Raw genomic sequence first — 20,129 nt, 5'->3', positions numbered from 1 at the left:
TTTAAATTTTTATTTATTTATTCATGAGCGATAGAGAGAGAGGGAGAGACACAGGCAGAGAGAGAAGCAGGTTCCATGCAGGGAGCCCGACGTGGGACTCGATCCTAGGTCTCCAGGATCACACCCCTAGCTGCAGGCGGCGCTAAACCGCTGCACCACCGGGGCTGCCCTCTAAGATCCACTTCTAATTCTAGTTCTCTTGCTCTTTTCAACACATCTGCAGTTACTTCCTCCACTGAAGTCTCAAACCTCTCAAAGTCATCCGTAAGGGCTGGAATCAACTTCCTCCACATCCCTGTTCATGTTGATATTTTGACTGCCTCCCGTGAATCATATATTTTTTTTTAAAGATTTTTTTTTTGGGTGCACCTGGGTGGCTCAGTGGTTGAGCGTCTGCCTTTGACTCAGGGTGTGATCTTGGGGTCCTGGGATCAAGTCTCGCATTGGACTCCCCTCAAGGAGCCTGCTTCTCCCTCTCCTGTGTCTCTGCCCCTCTCTCTGTGTCTCTCATGAATAAATAAATAAAATATTTTTAAAATATATATTTTTTATTTTTAAGTAATCTCTATGCTCAATGAGGGGTTTAAACTTAAAACTTGGGGCAGCCCCCGAGGTGGCGCAGTGGTTTGGCACCGTCTGCAGCCTGGAGTATGATCCTGGAGACCCTGGATGGAGTCCCATGTTGAGCTTCCTGCATGGAGCCTGCTTCTCCCTCTGCCTGTGTCTCTGCCTCTCTCTCTCTCTGTCTCTATGAATAAATAAACAAAATCTTTAAAAAAGTAATGTTAATAAACTTAAAACTCCAAGATCAAGAGTCACATGCTCTACCAACTGAGCCAGCCAGATGCTCCTATCAAGAATGTTCTTAATGGCATCTAGAATGGTGAATCCTTTTCAGTTTTCACATTGCCCAAATCCATCAGAGGAATCACTATCAATGGTATCAAGAAATGTATTTCTTAAATAATAATACCCGAAAGTTGAAATCACTCCTTGTTCCAGGGCTGCAGAATGGATGTTGTGTTACCAGGCATGAAAATAACATTAATTTCCTTTTCATCTCCATCAGAGATGATGGGTGACTAGGTGCCTTTTCAATGATTAGCAGTATATTTTGAAAGAAATCTTTTTCTGAGCAGTAGATCTCAATAATGGGTTTTAAAAACCCAGTAAACCATGCTGCTATCCAGGCTTTGTTCCATTTATACAGGCAGAGTAGATTTTCCATAATTCTTATTTTTTCTATTTTATTTATTTGAGAGAGAATTCAAGCAGGAGGGAGGGGCAGAGGGAGAGAGAGAGAAGCAGATTCTCCACTGAGCAGAGGGCCTGAAATGGGGCTTGATAACGACCCTGAGAGCATGACCTGAGCCGAAGGCAGATGCTTAAAGCAGATGCTTAACTGACTGAACCACCAGGCACCCCCAATTTAGCATAATTCTTAAGGGCCCTAGGATTTTCAGAACAATAAAGGAACATTGGCTTCAACTTAAAGCCACCAGCTGCGTTAGCCCCTCAGTCTGGCCTTTGAAGCTTTGAGGCCAGGCACTGACTTCTCTCTGGCTAGGAAAGTCCTGGATGGTATCTTCTCATGAAGTCTCATCCCCATTGAGAATCTATTGTTTAGTGCAGCCACCTTCATGAGTGATCTCAGCTGGATCTTCTGGATAACTTGCTGCAGCTTCTCTGTCAGCACCTGCTGCCTCGCCTGGTACTTCTGTGTTACGGAGATGGCTTCTTTCCATAAACCTCAGGTACCCACCCCTGCTAGCTTCAGACTTTTCCTCTACAGTTCCCTCCCCTCTCAGCCTTCGTAGAATTAAAGAGAACTCGGAATTATGCTTTGGCTTAAGGATATGTTGTGGCTGGTTTGACCTTCTGCCCAGACTGCTAACCTTTCCCCATGTCAGCAATAAGGCTGTTTTGCTTTCTTATCATTCATGTATTCACAGGAAGAGCACTTTTAGTTTCTTTCAGTAATTTTTTTTTTTAATTCACAACTTGACACAAATTGACAGAAGAGGCATAGCTTTCAGCCCATCTTAGCTTTTGACATGATTTCTGCACTAAAGCTTAATTATTTCTAGGGCAGCCTGGGTGGCTCAGTGGTTTAGCGCCGCCTTCAGCCCAGGGCATGATCCTGGAGATCCCTGCGTGGAGCCTGCTTCTCCCCCTGCCTGTGTCCCTGCCCCCCTCTCTCTCTGTGTGTCTCTCATGAATAAATAAATAAAATCTTTAAAATGAAAAAAAAATCATTTCTAGCTTTTGATCTGGAGAGACATGCACCTCTTTCTTTCAACACTTAGAGGTCATTGTCAAGTTATTAACTGGCCTAATTTCAATAGTGTTGTGCCTCAGGGTACAGGGAGGCTGAAGTAGAAGGGGAGACATGAGGGAAAGGCTGGTTAGTGGAGCAACCAGAACACATGACATTTACCGATTAAGTTCACGGTGTTGTTATGGGCATGGTTTGCACCCCAAAACAATTACAACAGTCACATCAAAGATCACTGATCACAGGTCACCTTAACAAATATAATGAAAATGGTTAGAAATATTGTGGGAGTTACCAAAATGTGACATGGAGACAGAGGGAGCAAATGCTGTTGGAGAAATGGCTCCAACAGACCTGCTTGGGGAGGGTCGCCACAGGCCTTCAGTTTGTAAAAGATGCAATTATCTGTGAAGTGCAGTAAAGCAGAGTACAATTAAATGAGGTATGCTTGTATGTATAACAATATGAAATGAATATGTACATAGAAACATGTAATTAATATGCATTCACTATTTCAATATAAATATTTATGCATATACACGTGTGTCCCATGTCTTGACCGCCTGCTAAGATAAGGATATTGGTGTTCTCACCCTTCCCTTTTAACTTTCATGGACCTCACAAACCATTTATACATTCATTTCTACACTGGCAGCCCTGATATGTACACATTTTACCCCATCATTATCAAGTTCTTATATTATTGTAAGATTCTAAAAGTTAATAAACTACATTGCAATATTATGTAAATATCACCCACTGCAGAATTAAGTAAAATATACTATGATTATATTCATTTTGGGGAGCTATGGATTTATATTCATTTTCGGTTTCTAACTGCCCTTTCCCCCTTCAGTATCTGCCCTTATGATTCTGGTTGTCAGACTCACCATCATATCATAATCTCTATCGATCCTCTTCCCCCTCAAAGGACCGCTTCTTCCTGCTTTGGTTCTCACGATTGTTCTCTGGATCCCGCACTCAGCTCTCATCCCCGAACTTTCCTTTGATGCTTTTCTTCAGGATGGAGCTGTATTCTCCTAGGTCCCATATCTGCCTTTTTCTTGGTTTATTCAATTCTTTAATTCAAAAAGTAATAGATGCTTGTTATAAGCAGTCAAGTGTGGAGATATACAAAAATCTCTCCTCATTTTTCTCCAGCCTTGCACCCCTGAAGGAATCTAAGTTAACAGTGTTGGAGGTGTCCTTCTTCACCTGTATCTGTACTCAAATACATATATTCAAACATATAAGCATAGATATGAGTTCCTTCATTTTGTTCTTCTACCAAAATGGAATCATAATCTTACTCTGCAACTTGCTCCTCCCCCCAACTTAATCATTTATCATAAATCTTTCTCCAGTCCAACACAGATTGGTATAAATCTTTTCTTAAAAAAGAATTATTTATTTTATGGAGAGAGAGAGAACAGCGGTAGGAGCAGAAGGAAAGGGAGAAGGAGACTTCTGCTGAGCATGGAGTGTGATAGAGGGCTCGATCACACAACCCTTAGATCATGACCTGAGCCAAAATCAAGAGTCAGATGCTCAGCCTACAGAGCCACCCAGGTGCCCTTGATATAATTTTCTCTTATAAGTAGATTCTGATTCTGTAGCATTGACAGATCTTATCTATTCACCTATTTCCATGGATGAACAGTCATGTTATTTTCAGTTTTTATGTAATTGTAAACCAATAAACATGCTTGTGAATGAATCCTCACATGTCAATACATATTGATGTTTTTATAGGATAAGTTTCTAAAACTAGAATAACTGGATCAAAGGAATTGCATATATAAGTGCATCATAAGAAATGTATGGTTTGGGGCACCTGGGTGGCTCAGTCAGTCAAGTGTCTGCCTTCAGCTCAGGTCATGATCCCAGGGTCCTGCCTGGGATCAAGTCTTGAATCAGGCTCCCTGCTCAGTAGGGAATGTTCTTCTCCCTTTCCCTCTGCCCCTCCCCTTCTGCTCTCTCTCTCTCTCTCTCACTCAAATAAATAAAATCTTAAAAAAAAAAAAAAAAGTATGGTTTAATGCATTTTCATGAATAGAACGCAAAAATGTGATCAGAACTCAGATCAGGAAGCAGAACATCGATTCATTGGAATTCCTATCAAATACCAATAGTATTTTTCACAGAAATAGAACAAATAATCTTAAAATTTATGTGGAGCTGTAAAAGGCCCCGATTTGCCAAAGCAATCTTGAGAAAGAAGCACAAAACTGGAGGTGTCACCACTTCATATTTCAAGATATACTACAGAGCTATAATAATCAAAACAGCATGGTACTGGCACAAAAGTGGACACAGATCAATGCAATGGAATAGAGCCCAGAAATAAACTCATACTTCTATGGTCAATTAATCTATGACAATGGAGGTGAGAAAATGCAATGAGAAAAAGAGAGTCTCTTCAGTAAATGGTGTTGGGGAAACTGGGCAGCTACATGCAGAAGGATGAAACTGGACTGTTCTCTTACACCATATTCAAAAATAAACTCAAAATGGGTGAAAGACCTAAACATGAGACCTGACACCATAAAACTCCTGGAAGGAAACAGATGGTAATCTCTTTGACATCAGCCTTAGTAACATTTTCCTAGATAGGTCTCTTCAGGCAAGGGGGGAAAAAGGTAAAAATAAGCTATTGGGACACTACCAAAATAAAAAGCTTTTACACAGCAAAAGAAATCATCAATGAGATGCAAAGGTAACTTACAGAATTGGAAGGTATTTGCAAATGATATATCCAATCAGGGGTTATTACCCAAAATATACAAAGAACTTCTATAACTCAACATCAAAAAAGGATTCAATTTAAAAAAAAATGCAGAGGACCTGAACATTTTCCAAAGAAGACATACAACTGGCCAATTGGCACATGAAAAAATGTTCAACATCAGTAACCATCAGGGAAATGCAAATCAAAACCACAATGACATATCTCCTCACACTTGTCAGAATGGCTAGTATCAAAAAGACAAGTGTTGGCAAGGATGGAGAAAAAGGAACCCTCATGCACTGTTGGTGGGAATGTAAATTGGTGCAGCCACTGTGGAAAACAGTATGGAGGTCCCTCAAAAAATTAAAAATAGAAATACCATACAATCCAGTAATTCCACTACTGTGTATTTACCCGAAGAAAACAAAAATAGAATAAATGCACCCCTATGTTCACTGTGGTGTTATTTATAATAACCAGGATATGGAAGCAATCTAAGCGTCCATCAGTAGAGGAATGGATAAAGAATATGTGATACACAGACACACACAATAATGGAATATTGTTAAGCCATAAAAAGAATGAGATCTTCCCACTTGTAACATGGATGAACCTACAGGGTATTATGCTAAGTGAAATAAGTCGGATAGGGAAAGACAATTACCATATGATTTCACTCATATGTGGGATCTAAAAAACAAAACAAACAACAACAAGGAAAAGCAGAAACAGACATAATACAAGAACAAACTGATGGTTGTCAGGGGCAGGGAATGGGCAAAATGGGTGAAGGGGAGTGGGAGATACAGGTTTCCGGATGAGGGATGGATAAATCATGGGTGTGAAACGTACAGCATAGAGAACAGAGGTATTGTAACAGCGTTGTATGGTGACAGACGGTAACTACACCTGTGGTGAGCACAGCAGAAGGTATGAACTTGTGGAATCACTACACTGTACACCTGAAAGTCATGTAACATTGCGTCAACTGTTCTTGAAAAATAAAACAACAAACCCCCAGAACATTGCCAACACCAGAGGAGCTTGCCTCCTGCCCCTGCAGTACCCTCCCAAGGGTACCCCCTATCCTGACCTCTAACAATGCACATATTTTAAGACATTGCCATATTATTCTCCCCAAGCATTGTAGCAATTCACATCCCCCCAGGTACTGAACAAATGTATCAGTTTCCCCACATCCTCTCTGACTTTAGATGTCACTTTGTGCAACTTTTTGCTTACTGGGTGGATGAAAATGGGATCTTATTTTATTTTTTTTTTAAAGATTATATTTACTTATTTGAGAGAAAGAGAGAGCACACAGAAGGGGACAGGAGAAACAGACTCCCTGCTGAGCAGGGAGCCTGATGTGGGGCTCGATCCCAGGACCCTGTGATGTGACCTGAATCAAAAGCAGATGCTCAACCGATTGAGCCACTCAGGTGCCCCATCATTGCTATTTTAATTTGCATTTTTCTGATGAAACTGTGAGGTTGAGCACAACAGCACAAACTCTTCACAGATGGGAAAACAGAGAACCAGTGAAGGACAGTCAGATTCCTGATGGTGATTGTGACACCGGGATCCAGGTGTGCCTGAAGCTCCCACTGGCCCAACAAATTACCTCTTCTGCCTAGATCAATTCGAGTTCCCGTCATTGGCAATTAAGAGTGAAGACTTTGGAGGCACCTGGGTGGCTCAGTCGGTTTAAGTGTTGGACTCTTTGGCTCAGATCATGATCTCAGGGTCATGAGAACTCTGCTGAAAGACTCTTGGTCATCTTTTCTCGATGGGTGTCTCTGATACCTGGTCCCTCCTGTAGGGTGACAGAGCACACAGAGACAGTCACTGGAGTTGGTCCTCCTCAGAATGGAATACGGTCTCCCCTCAGCTAGTGCATTAGCATCACTGCCCTCAGGGTGAACTCAAAAGTGACCCCATGGTCCAGCGTGTAGAGAGAGGGAGCTCCTACCCGTGGCTTCTGTGTTGCCAGAAGCAGTGAGTCGGGATGTGTCCCTGCTGCCATGCTGCTGTCTTCTACTGAGCCTGGCAGGAGGTACGTACCTGGTTGAAAAGGTGGCTCAGGTGCCACTAATGCACACGAGACTCCTGAGGCCTGGGTCCTCATCCTAATTCAGCTGCCAGGGCCCTGTGTGGACCTGCCCCCACCACCCTGTGCTGGCCGCTGTGCAAAGCACTCGTGTATGCGCCCATGCCCGCCCTGCCAACAACTCTACGACTGTCACTGAGGCCCAAGTCACAAAGCTAGTAAGTGCCCAGGATGGTTGACTTTATGCCAGCTAGGCTAGGCTGTGGTGCCCAGTTGTTTGGTCAGACACCAGTGAAGACACATTGTTGGGACAGTATTTTAAAGACGATGCTTCAGTCAGTGGGGGGCTGCTGTAACAAAGTACCACAGACTGGATGGCTTCTAAACAGTAGAAATTGATTTCTCAAAGTGCTGGAGGTGGGAAGTGTGAGATTAGGGTGTCAGCAGGGTTGGGTTCTGGTGAGAACCCTCTTCCAGGCTGCAGGCAGCCATTTTCTGGCAGCCTCCTCAGAGCAAGCCCCTTCTCTGCCCCCCATTCATGAGGGCTCCACCATGGTGATTCACTTACTTCCCACAGTTCCCACCTCCTAATACTCCTATACTGTCACACTGACAATAGGGTTTCCACATCTGAATGTTGGGGGGTCTTGGGGGGGCGGTACATCATTGGTTGATTGCGGATGAGATTAATATTTAAATTAGTAGACTTTGGGATGCCTGGATAGCTCAGCAGTTGACGTCTGTCTTCAGCTCAGGGTGTGATCCGGGGTCCTGGGATCGAGTCCCACGTCGGGCTCCCTGCAGGGAGTCTGCTTCTCCCTCTGCCTGTATCTCTGCCTCTCTCTGTGTCTCTCATGAAAAAAAAACAACCTTCAATAAATCAGTAGACTTTGAGGAAAGCAGATTACCTTCCGTAATGTGGATGGGCCTCAACCAATCCATTGAGGTCTTAAAAGAAAAAACATGTCCACCAGGAGGAAGGAATTCTGTTTCCAGACCGCTCATTTTTTTCTTTTTTCTTACTGTATTAGTTTCAAGTGTGCAGACTGCTCTTAAACACAGCCTCTGGGGATCCCTGGATGGCTTAGCCCCTGCCTTCTGCCCAGGGCTTGATCCTGGAGTCCTGAGATCGAGTCCCACGTTGGGCTCCTGCATGAAGCCTGCTTCTCTCTCATGAATAAATAAAAAATAAAATCTTAAAAAATAATAAATAAAATTTATTTTATTTGTTTCTCTCTCTCCCAATCTCTCTCTCTGTTTCTCTCTGTATATATACACACATTCTGTTTCTCTAGAGAACCTTGACAGTACAGTGCTTGAGATGGGATGGAGCCCAGTTTGGACTCCAGTACCCTGGAGTTTCCTCATTATCCATTCTGCCTTCCAGTTGCTGATAGTGCTTATTGACAAAAAGAACAATCCAGGCCTCAACTGAGCACAGATGTGGGGAGTTGAAAAGTCCAGAGACTCCCATGGCCTTGCCTGGTGAGGGGCACCCAGGGGCTGACCTCCATATTTTACTGATTCCACATCAGCTCCAGCTTCCCCTGCTGTCAGAATCCAAAGTCTCAGCCATCTAAGTGTGATGACCTACTTAGGCCCCTGGAATCTTCCACTTTACCCTAGATATAAACTAGTCAAGACAACTTACTTTTTTTCCCTTTTCACTAAAATTTGAAAAACTCTGCAGCACTTATATAAGCATTGCTGTGGAAAAGGCAGGGCCTCTGTAGGAAACTGGTGTCTGAACGTGTCTGTGTGTCTGTGTTGTGTATGTGATCAGAATACATCTGTGTGGGTTTGGGCATTGCTCTCTTCATGTGCACAGTTCCTTTTTTTTTTCTTTTTTTTTTTTAAGATTTTTTAATTTATTTACTCATGAGAGACACACACACAGAGAGAGAGAGAGAGGGGCAGAGACACAGGCGGAGGGAGAAGCAGGCTCCCCGCAGGGAGCCCGATGTGGGACTTGATCCTGGATCTCCAGGATCATGACCTGGGCCAAAGGCAGAAGCTCAACCGCTGAGCCACCGAGGCGTCCCCATGTACACAGTTCCAAAAATGATTGTGAAGCATCTGTGAACTTGTTTATTCATTTATTAGTTTAACACTTATTATGAGGGCCTCCTTTGGACCAGGTACCATGCTGGGCTCTGGGGACCTACAGAAACAAGATGCAGGCCTTGCCCTCAGGGGGTGTGCTGTCCCAGTGTCACCCCCGAGGTCTGGGTTTGGGAGCAATGAGTGGCATTAGAATTGGGACCCACAGGCTCTTTCAATCTTAGCTGTTTGTCATAATAACCCATGTACCAAGAACCTAGCAGGTTGGCCGTAAGTGACCTCTCTAACCCTTAATTCCACAGACTCTGTGGGAGCCCCACATGGCTTACATGTGCTTTTGTAGATTTGCCGCCTAAGAGCCCAAGCTTTGGAGTTACCCGGACCTAGGCTTGGTCTCAGCCACACCCTTCCCCAGTGGTCTAATCCTGACCTCTCTCAGTTACCCTTTCTGCATCTGTAATCCTAATTTGGGGAAAATAATAGTTCTGTACTTACCTGCTGGGCCTGTTGGGGAATTTAGTAAGATGACATATACCATAGTGCCTTGCATACGTGCTACATAAATGTTCACTTCTGTAATATTGTCATTATTGTTACTTATCTCTTTGTCTATTCTTGATTCCTCAAGGGTAAGGACCATTTTTCCCCCCTTTTCTTACCCTCCTCCTTATTCTTAAGGAACTTAAAGCAAAGTTCAGCAGATTGATGAGAAAAATGGAGGAAAAAATGAATATGGAAACATGAAGTGGAGCCAGCCAAGAGACTAATACAGAAATGGACATCCGCAAAAAAAAAAAAAAAAAAAGAAAAAAGAAATGGACATCCTCACTTTGGCAGGTCCTGGGATTGACTCTGAGCTTCCCAGTGGCCAATGAGAAAGGGGAAACTAGATCATTCACACAGTTCAATACCGTGTCCATTAAGTAAAAGAGACTGATAACTCAGGAGAAACACACAAATCCTGGGTAGGATTTTTCTCTTCTCCATATATTTCCTCCTTGACTTTGTTATTCATTTTACTGAAGGGAAGCCCTTTTATGGAAAGGTGTTTCTGAATGTGACGAAAGCCCTAGCCCTTAGTAGAGGCCCAACCTCTCTGTCGCCCACTGATCCAATAGAGAAGACCTAGTTCCTGGCCCAGAGAACTCATCTTGCAATAGGCCCATGTTTCTAAAACCAAAAGCGTCACATGAAGATAACAAACAAGATGAGTGCGCGCTGTGGTTAGGCTGTTTTGTAGTAACCCTTGTTTCCTCTCTTTTGCAATTTCAAGTTCAGTGGGACTGGATGTAAACATGAGTCATACAGGCCAGTTCTTAGTCTGATATACTTTAGGCCCTAAGTTATCTGAATTTTCACTTCTAACCATTGAAGCAGCCTATCGAGCAGTGATGAATAAAACTGTGTTGAGCACTTCTTCGGTGCAAGGCTCCCATACTGGCCCTGCTTTGGAACCCAGGCTTCCAGCTTCCAGCACAGAGGCCAAGGAGGAGGGGCAGGTTTTCCAGGCTTTGGGAAGTCTGAAAAGTTGGAGAGGCCTGGGAACTTCTTGGAGGACGTGGGGTGGGGAGGCTGAGACAGGACAAAGAGGAAAGGGGATGGGATGATGGGTGGTGGTAAGGGCTCAGGCTAGGATAGTCCAGTGGTGCCGAGTCACCAGGAGAAGCCCAGCCTGCTTGGAGTAGAGGTCCATGAAGGGGGAAAGAGGAAGAGAGAGAGGACATCAGGATGTTCCAGGGGGTCAAGGCTGCTAGCACTGTTCCTTGCTCCCCCATTGTCCACCCAGCAAGAGGAGAATCCATGCTTAGTCCTCATGTCAACACCCTCAGGGATCTTTCTGAAACAGTATGTTATTTGAGAATTTATAGATCTTTAAAAAGAAATCATCCCCACATGTGATCATCCGCATGTGTGAAATCATCCCTACGTGTGGCTGATGGTCAACGTCAACATTTCCGTGGATGGAGATTATAGGGAAGTCTGTAGTGTTGCTTGGAATCATGTAAAGACTACGACACTGGTGGCAGGAATATTCTTTTTCCATCCTTTGGGGGAAAATAAGTATGGCTCTATTTTGGCATCTTTGGAGGAACTCAAGGAAGTATCTTGACCATAGTATATGTGCTGAAACATTTGGTTCTTCTTCAAGCCACTGGACTTGAAAGGAACTTCCCGGTTGCATGGGGAAGAGTGGGAAGTCAAGGGGTTAAGCAGGGGTGAGTGAGGGGGAGGGCTGGGCTGACAGCAGGGCTGCTATAGCTGGGCATGACTTATTCTTGTGGTATCTTCATGCTGCATGAAAGGACATGAAGAAGCAGGGAGGTTAAAAACCACTTGCCCAAGTCAGAGCACCAGACCCTGGCAGGAGTCCAGCCTGAAAAGTCAGGTGCCTGACCTGTCGTGTCACCTTCCTTCGGAAAAAGCAGCGAGTGCAAGAGCAAGGGAAGGGCAGCCTGGAACAACTCAGCAGAGGAGCCCTGGGCCCTGTCCCCAGCCCCCGGGGACGGCCCTGCGGCCCAGGCACCGACATTCTCAGCACCCCCCGCCCCAGGTGACTCCGAGGCGACGACCTGCACTGTCCACACCCGTCCTCCTGGGTCCGCCTGGGGAGGGCTGGAGGGTTTCCAGAGGGGGCCTCCCTCCCAGAGCCGGGCTGCGACCGAGGACGGGCTCTGGAGGAGGGAGCGGCCGGAGTCGGGGAAGCTGTTCTTTCCGTGGAAACTGGTGTGAGAACTAAGACGGGCGCGGGGGAGTGTGTCACACGTGTTGCAAAAGGTCGGGGAACTGGGGCCTCGCTGACTTCAGCTCCCGCCCGCGCCGCCGCCCTCTCCCTCTCGCTGCTGACGTCACCCGGGGCCGGGCGGGGGGGGGGCGTCCGGAGCCCGGGACTGCGCGCCCCGCCCCCTGCTGACGTCACCCGGAGCCCGGGACCGCGCGCCCCGCCCCGCCCCGCCCCGCCCCGCCCCGCCCGCGGACCCCCCGCTGCAGCAGGAGGGGCCGGCGCTCCCGCGGGACTTCCAGCCCTTTTGACTCGGTTTCAGGGAACTCGGTGGACTTCCCAGAGCTCTTTGATGAACCCTGGGTCCGTGGGCCCCGCGGGCAGCCCTGCTGGTCGGTCCGGAAGCCTCCGTGGCGGTGCTGGCCGCGGGGCAACTTCTAGCGCAGGTGGGCCCTGGGCCCTTGAACTCTGGCTGCTCTAAATTCAGACGGGTTCTAAGTGCAAACCGCGCCCCGGGTTTTGAAGACCGAGTATGAGAGGATGAAAAGATCTCATTAGTAATTTTTATATTGATTAGATATTAAAAGATATGTTGGCTGTTTGGGGCTAAATAGCATATTTTATTGAAATTTCTTTTACCTGTTTCTGCTTTTTAAAACTGTGGTTAGAGGGGTATCTGGGTGGCTCAGCCGGTTCAGCGGCTTGTGTTGATCTCAGCTCAGGTCTTGATCTCAGGGTTGTGAATTCAGGCCCTGGTTGGGCGCCCCACCCAGCATGGAGCCTACTTTAAAAAAAAAAAAAAGTAATAAAATTAAAATGTGGCTAGAACACTTAAAATGACATATGTGGCTGGCACGCTGTATCTATTGGATAGCGCTGCTCTGTGATGACATCCTGTTGGCGAGGACTCACCCCCTCTCCCCTCATTCCCCGGGTGCTCCTCACAACTGTGGGTGCTTCACTGCAAGCTGGGCACTTCCTCTTTTTCAGGAAGTGGTTACTAGAATCTGCTGGGAAATCTGCAAGAACAGGCTGTAAGTTGTGTCTTCCCAAAACTAGACTGAAAGCTTGAGGCCAGGGACATGTCTGATGCTTCTGGGTCCCTCCAGAGACAGGCACCCAGCAAATGGAGTGCCACTTTTGAGATCAGAGTTCCAGGTAACACTGGTGTTTTCGTTTCCCAGGGCAGCCCTAACAAAGCTCTGCAAAGTGGGTGGCTAAAACAAATGTATTCTTTCACAGTTCTGGAGACCTGAAGTCAAAAATCAGGTGTCAGTGGGGCTATGCTCCCCTTGAAGGCTCTCCGAGAGGGTCCTTTCCCTTTCCTTAGCTTCTGGAAGTGGCCAGCAGTCTTTGGCTTGTAGATGCATCACTCTAATCGTTACCACTGTGAAAACGTGGCCTTCTCCTTCTGACCCACATCTTCCCTCTATGTCCAAAATTTCCTCTTCTTATAAGGACAATTGGAGTAGGGCTCATCTAAATCCAGTATGGCTTCATTTTTACTTGATGACATCTGCAAAAACCCTATTTTCAAGCAAAATCTCATTCTGACGTTTCAGTGGATGTGAATTTGAGGGGAGGATACTATTCAATCCAGTGCAACTGGGGAGTATCTTTTGCTAGGAAAGATATCTCCAAAGAATCTGGTTAGTCCTTGGGTAGTTTCCACAGCATCTCCTAAGCCAGAAAAGGGCAGAACAGAGTGCTTAGGGCGTGCTAGGCACTGGTCTAGACTCTAGGGACACAATGATGAATATGACACAGTTTTTGCCCCCATAGAACTCGCTTTCTAGTGATGGAAATAGACAATCAGTACATTGGTACACAATATAATGTCGGGTCGTGGTAAGCACTGCGTGTAGGGGGATCGAGAGGGCAGGTGGTAGAGGTGGTGGGCTATGTTTGATAGGAGAGGATGGGCAGGGAAGACAATTCTGAGAAAACGCTTGAGAACAGAGGGAGTTACAGAAGCCTGTGGGCTCAGAGATTCGAAGCAGAGCTAAGAGCAAGCACAAGGCCCCCAAATTAGGACAGTGCTTGATGAGTTCAAGGTATGCAGGAAGGGCGTAAGTGACATGGGTCACCCACCCACCCAAGGTGCCAGGGCTCAGCCCAAGCAGAGAAGGCCTGAGCTGTCCCTCTGGAGCTCTGGCCTTGGGTGGGTGGGGTGGCAGTGGGGCAGGGCCTTCCAAGATTTCTAGCTCAAGGGTTTCACTTCCTCCAGCCCCCTTCCCTTCCTCATTGTTTGGCTGCGGGGAGGCCGGCTATCCATGGCTATTGCCAAAGTGATCCAGTGCTGTTGTCCCAATAAGAACAGAGTTGTTTTTTTTCTTTGCTACTTACTCTTGAAGCTCAAGGTCCTAAAATCCCTTCTTCCATGTCTTCTCACTTCCTGCAGTGATAGGCTTGAGGCTTTTCACTCTGTCTCTTCAGAGTTTGAGGCTGGTTTCTGGTTTTCTCTGCAAGGGGGTAAGTCGCCCCAGGCTCCTGCCTAGGTGGGCTTTCCACCTGGCTCACTCCTTCCCCTCCTTTAAGTCTTCCCTCAGATGTCCGCTTCGCTTCTTGGGTGAGCTTCCCCGACTGCCTTATCTAAGAGGAATGCATTCCAACTGCCCGGCTGTCCTCTTCACTCTAGTTCACTTCCCCCAGGTAGCATGCCCTTAAGTTCTGAAGCATCACGTGCTGCTCAGGTCTCCCCAACCCCCACTCCCAGCCCAACTCCACAAGGGCAAAGATTTGTGCCTTGCTGCCCTGAGATAGCCCAAGCACCTTGAATAGTGACTGGCACGTAGTAGGTACTCAAATATCTATAAACTGAAATGAATAAACAAGTGAATAGGTTGTAAAGAAGAATCTTAGATGGTAGAACTGGGAGAGTCCAGAATGATGGATTGCTCTTCTGTGTCTTTCCTGACACAGGACCTAAGATACAGAGAACATGGAGGAATTCTTTTTCTTTTTCTTTTTTTAAGATTTTATTTATTTATTTGAGAGAGAAAGAGAGCACTTGAATGGGGGTGAAGGGGCAGAGGGAGAGGGAGAAGAAGGCTCCCCATGGAGCAGGTAGCCCAACGTGGGGCTCAATCCCAAGACCCTGAGATCATGACCCGAACCGAAGGCAGATGCTTAACTGACTGAGACACCCAGGTGCTCCCAAAAAGGAATTCTTCAGATGACTTCTAGAGTGTGCCAGGCCTGGTACCAGAAGCAGAGAGGCAGTGGGGAATAGAGCTGGGTGCAGAGCTGGGCAGGCAGTGTCCGTCCTTGCACAATTCCAGGGGGTGCCATTTTCATAGAACACAAAGCAAGTGGTGCCCCTTGAACAATTGTTCAAGGCAGCTGCCTAGGGGTGAGGTAGGTGGGGAGAGATTGTGCATGGACCAGGGTATGTAGCTGAAAGAGAGAGTGGACGCAACCCTGCAGGGTCTGACAGTTCGGAGGGAGGGCCCAACCCAAGAAAGAGCATCAGGAGCTGAAGGTTGGGGAGAGTGCAGGTCTAGAATGGCCTCTGTGGTGTTGTCTATGCCCAACACAACACCTAGCCTGGGCTAGCACCCAGTAGGTCTTTTTTTCCCAGTAGGTCTTTAAAGACGCAGTGAGTGAGCAGCAATGCCCATACTCTAGTCATGGGAGCGGAGTTCAGGCTTGCTGTCGTGCCCATCTCTCTAACCCAGTGAGGCTCACTCCCCCGGTACTATTCTTCTAGCTGGTGGCTCTTCATCCTGGCTGCATGGTAGGATCTGGGGAATTAATAAAACAAGGCAAAACAGGACACCAGGCATCTGAACCCCAAAGTTTATAGCAGCAATGTCCACAATAGTCAAACTATGGAAGGAGCCCAAAATGTCCATCGACACATGAATGGATAAAGATGTGGGAGATATATATGTATATATATATATATATATATATATATATATATATATATACTACTCAGCCACCAACAAGAATGACATCTTGCCATTTGCAGCAACAGGGATGGAACTAGAGGGTTTTATGCTAAGTGAAATAAATCAATCAGGGAAAGACAATTATATGATTTCACTCATATGTGGGATTTAGGAAACAAAACAGAGAATCATAGGGGAAGGGAGGGAAAAATAAAACAAGATGATATCACAGAGCAGGAGAGAGACAAACCTTAAGAGACTCTTAATCCTAGGAAACAAACTGAGGTGTGCTGAAGTGGAAGGGGGTGGGGGCAATCCCTGCAGGTAAGGGATAACTGAGTGATGGGCATTAAGGAGGGCACATGATGGAATGAGCACTGGATGTTCTATGCCACTGATGAATCATTGAACTCTCCTTCTGAAACTAATAATATACTATGTGTTAATTAATTGAATTTCAATAAAATAAAATTAAAACAAAACAAAAACAGCATTCCAGGGCCCCATCCTCAGGGATTGCATTCTATTTTTTTTTTAAGATTTTATTTATTTATTCATGAGAGACAGAGAGAGGCAGAGACACAGGAAGAGGGAGGAGAAGCAGGCTCCTCTCAGGGAAGCCAATGAAGAACCCGATCCTGGGACCCTGGGATCACAACCAGAGCCAAAGGCAGATGCTCAACACTGAGCTACCCTGGGTGTCCCTGAGATTGCATTCTAGGTAGTCAGGTGTGGCCTGGGCATCCAGCTCACCAGCTGTTCTACTGTGCAGCCAGATTTGAGAACTGCTGCAAGTGGCTGAGAACCAGTGCTGTGGAAGGATCTGGACTGAGAATACTTAATCCTGAAGATACAAGATTAAATCTAAAGGAGTATGTGAACTTGGCCTGGGAATAAATTACACCTTAAAATTGAGCATTTTCTTCCGTTATTGATGTGGGTGTCAAACCACATTAATGTGAACAGTGACTCTGTACCCATAGAAATCACAGGCATGTTCATATTACTTTATGGTTGTTGTGTGTATCTTGAAATATCATTTAAGTTCACCCCCCCCCCATCAAAATTAAGGGAAGTATTAGACTTGCTCTCACCTTTCCCCACCCCCTGCTCATGGTCTCTCTTGCTATCTCTCTCAAATACATAAATAAAATCTTTAAAAAAAAAAAGCATGAGTCACAATATCACAAATAGATATTCTGATTACTGGTATTCAATATGAGTGTTTTTATTGAAATTCTATGTATCTTTTATGTGTTTTTAAAAAGATTTTATTTACTTATTTGAGAGAAAGAGAGAGCATGAGCAAGTTGGGGGGTAGAGGGAGAGGGAGAAGCAGGCTCCCCGCTGAGCAGGAAGCCAGATGCAGGGCTCATCCTAGGACCCTGGGATCATGACCTGAGCTGAAGGCAGCCGCTTAACCAACTAAGCCACCCAGGTGCCTCTCTTTCATGTATTTTAAAACACGATTCTGAGGAGGGCTCCTTGGACAGCCCTAGATGGCCAAAATGCTCCCCAACCCAGGTGAAGATGTATTTTAAGAGGAGGGTCCCTGCTGACCCCAAGAGAAGACAAATGACATCTAGTAGAAATAGTAACTCCCTCTCTCGCCTGTCTGGTCTGCAGACAAAGGTCACACGGTTTTTGGTTAGAGTTGTCTGGCCTCTGTTTGTGTTGAGAGCCTCCCGTGGCAGCCTGGGGGGCCCTTCTGTGTCTCTGGGACCGGGGGAGAGGACGGTGGGCTGGCACCTGCTAGCCACTGGCTCCTCGCTGCCTTCTGGCCCTTCTGTCCTGTCCTGCCCCTGCTATCAGAGAAAGACACAGGAGCCCCGTGGATTTTTGTCGGGGCTCCCTTCTTCAATTCATTAGGCTCGGGGCACCCAAGCCTGACCCAGACATGCCCCAGCCCTGGAGCAGCGCTCAGCCTAGTGGTGGGGAAGCAGAGCTAGGAACTCTGAGGAAGAAGAGAATAACACCTTGGGAAGCTTTGGGGTTGGAGCTGGTATAGGTGCATAGAGCAAATCAGAAACAATTGGGTTCGTTTTAAATGAAGTTTCACCACCTTCTTCCACCGGCTTGGCTTGTGGGCTTGTGGAGAGTGGGCTCTCCGTAGGTTGCTCTGTGGGCTGAGTCTGGAGGACTCAGGGAAGGGGTGGGGAGCGGAGTCTGGGCCCACTTCCTGCACCGCTCAGCTCTCTCAGCTCTTGCCGGGAAGACGCCACTTCCAGGCAGCCGGGAAGACGCCACTTCCAGGCAGCCTGGATGCAAAAGCCTTTGGCCTACTTTCCTTTCAGATTTCAGCAAGGGTGAACACTCTGTGAATCTCTGTGGTTTGGTTCTTGTTAAAATCCTGAATCTTCTCTCTGCTCCAAGAGGAAGGTCTTGGGTGGAGCAATGGCTGGGGTGTTAGCTGCTCAGCCCCTAACAGTGTCCTTGGAGTGCACCCCCCCACCCCGCACCAGCAGATGTGCCCGCTGTGGAAGACACATATTCTGGTGACCAGCTGGTGAGAGGTGACAGTGTCAGCCTGCGGAACTTGACCTCCTGGCTCAGCAGCCATGAACAAGACTTGTTAAGCAAAGGAATAGTAGTTGTGGGTGGCAGGAGACCCCGAGTGGGTCAGAGGGTTCTGGGCAGATGTCTGAGTGAGAAGTCACTGAGGTAAGAGCCTACATAAAACTCTGACAAATGAAAAAAACAAAAAAACAAACAAACAAAAAAAACTCTGACAAATGGCAAACCCAGGAAATGGCTCCCATGGTGCCCAGAGCCAGAGAACGGTGTCCTCAGACATGAGGGTCAGGGAACGCTTTCAGCCACTGGGGAAAGCCACAGACTCTTCTCTTCAGGAGAATGCATGTGTATCATTCAAATTCTGCGTACCATTTCAGAGGTTCTCACCCCCGGGGTGGAAGCCCCGTGTTTAGGGGAGAAAAAATCAAGCTAGAAATGTGCAGTGAATCCCCCAAGGCCCATCGCATGGCAGGTGGCAGAGTCAGGACCCCAGGTCCCTGCTGGCTTAGTCTGATGTCCTCTCCCCTCCGTGTCAGCATCAACCTTGGAGAGAAGGAAGTGGGATGGAGGGCAGGCCTTCTGGTTCCACATCAAACCAGGGAGACCAAGTGGTAGAAATAAACACAGGATATCAATAGGCACCCAAGGCGAAGGCAGCAGAGGCCTTGAATCCTTCCCAGTTCTCATCCTCCCTCCCAATTCTTTTTTTTTTTTTTTTTAAGATTTTATGTATTTATTCTTGAGAGATGCAGAGAGAGGCAAAGACACAGCAGAGGGAGAAGCAGTCTCTTTGAGGGGAGCCCAATGTGGGACTTAATCCCAGGACCTCAGGATCATGACCAAGCCCAAGGCAGCCACCCAGGTGTCCCCTCCCTCCTAACTCTTGATTGACTGTGAAAGAACAGGTTTTCTCCCTGAGACATAACCTAGGGAAGTCCCAGGATTTTTTTAGCCTCTTCTGCATCCAAGACCTTCCTCCTCAATCAGAGAGAAGGTTCAGGATTTTAACAAGAACCAAACTGCAGAGACGCACAGAGTGTTCACCCTTGCTGAAATCGAAAGGAAAGTAGGCCAAAGGCTTTTGCATCCAGGCTGCCTAGAAGTGGTGTCTTCCCGTCATGAGCTGAGCAGCCCCAGAAGTGGGCCTAGACTCCCCTCCCCAAATACCTCTTGGCAGTGGTGGAGAGCCTGCTGCTGGTGATCAAAGGAACCTACTGGAAATAAGTAGAGGATGGCCTACAATCTCTCAGCTGCCTCCACCTACAAACAGGGAGGAAATGTGGGGGGAATGTGCCTCTCGTAAATCCCTCTGAGAGTCAGGGCAGACTCAAATCCCCAAAGAGATCAAGAGTGATTCAAGATGCAGGCATCTGAGGTTGGGGTTTGAGAGAGCTATGCCCACAGGCCCTGAGTCATCTGAAACAGGGTGCATTTCAGATATGCTATTTCTCCTCAGTTATGGATTCAGAAAGTCTGGGGGCAAAGCCTTGGGGTGTTGGTATGGGTAGGGCTCAGCAGTGCATGTATTCCAGAGTCCTTTCTCCAGGTTTCCTTTAATATCAGTTCAGTCTGGACCAGAGTATTCCTCTTCTCTGTTTTCTCTTTTCCTTCTCTTCTTTTCTTCTTTATTGCCCAGCTCAAGGCACCACCAAAGGGAAGCCAATTCTCTTGTCCTGCCTCCAACCAATTTTTTATTTCATAGTCAAATTAGAGCAGGAGGGATCCCTGGGTGGCGCAGCGGTTTGGCGCCTGCCTTTGGCCCAGGGCGCGATCCTGGAGACCCGGGATCGAATCCCACGTCAGGCTCCCGGTGCATGGAGCCTGCTTCTTCCTCTGCCTGTGTCTCTGCTTCTCTCTCTCTCTCTCTCTCTGTGTGACTATCATAAATA

Source organism: Vulpes lagopus, chromosome 3 (assembly GCF_018345385.1).
Source record: "Vulpes lagopus strain Blue_001 chromosome 3, ASM1834538v1, whole genome shotgun sequence".
In the NCBI taxonomy this organism is placed as follows: Eukaryota; Metazoa; Chordata; class Mammalia; order Carnivora; family Canidae; genus Vulpes; species Vulpes lagopus.
The sequence above is the reverse complement of the archived record's forward strand: the minus strand, read 5'-3'. Positions refer to the sequence as shown.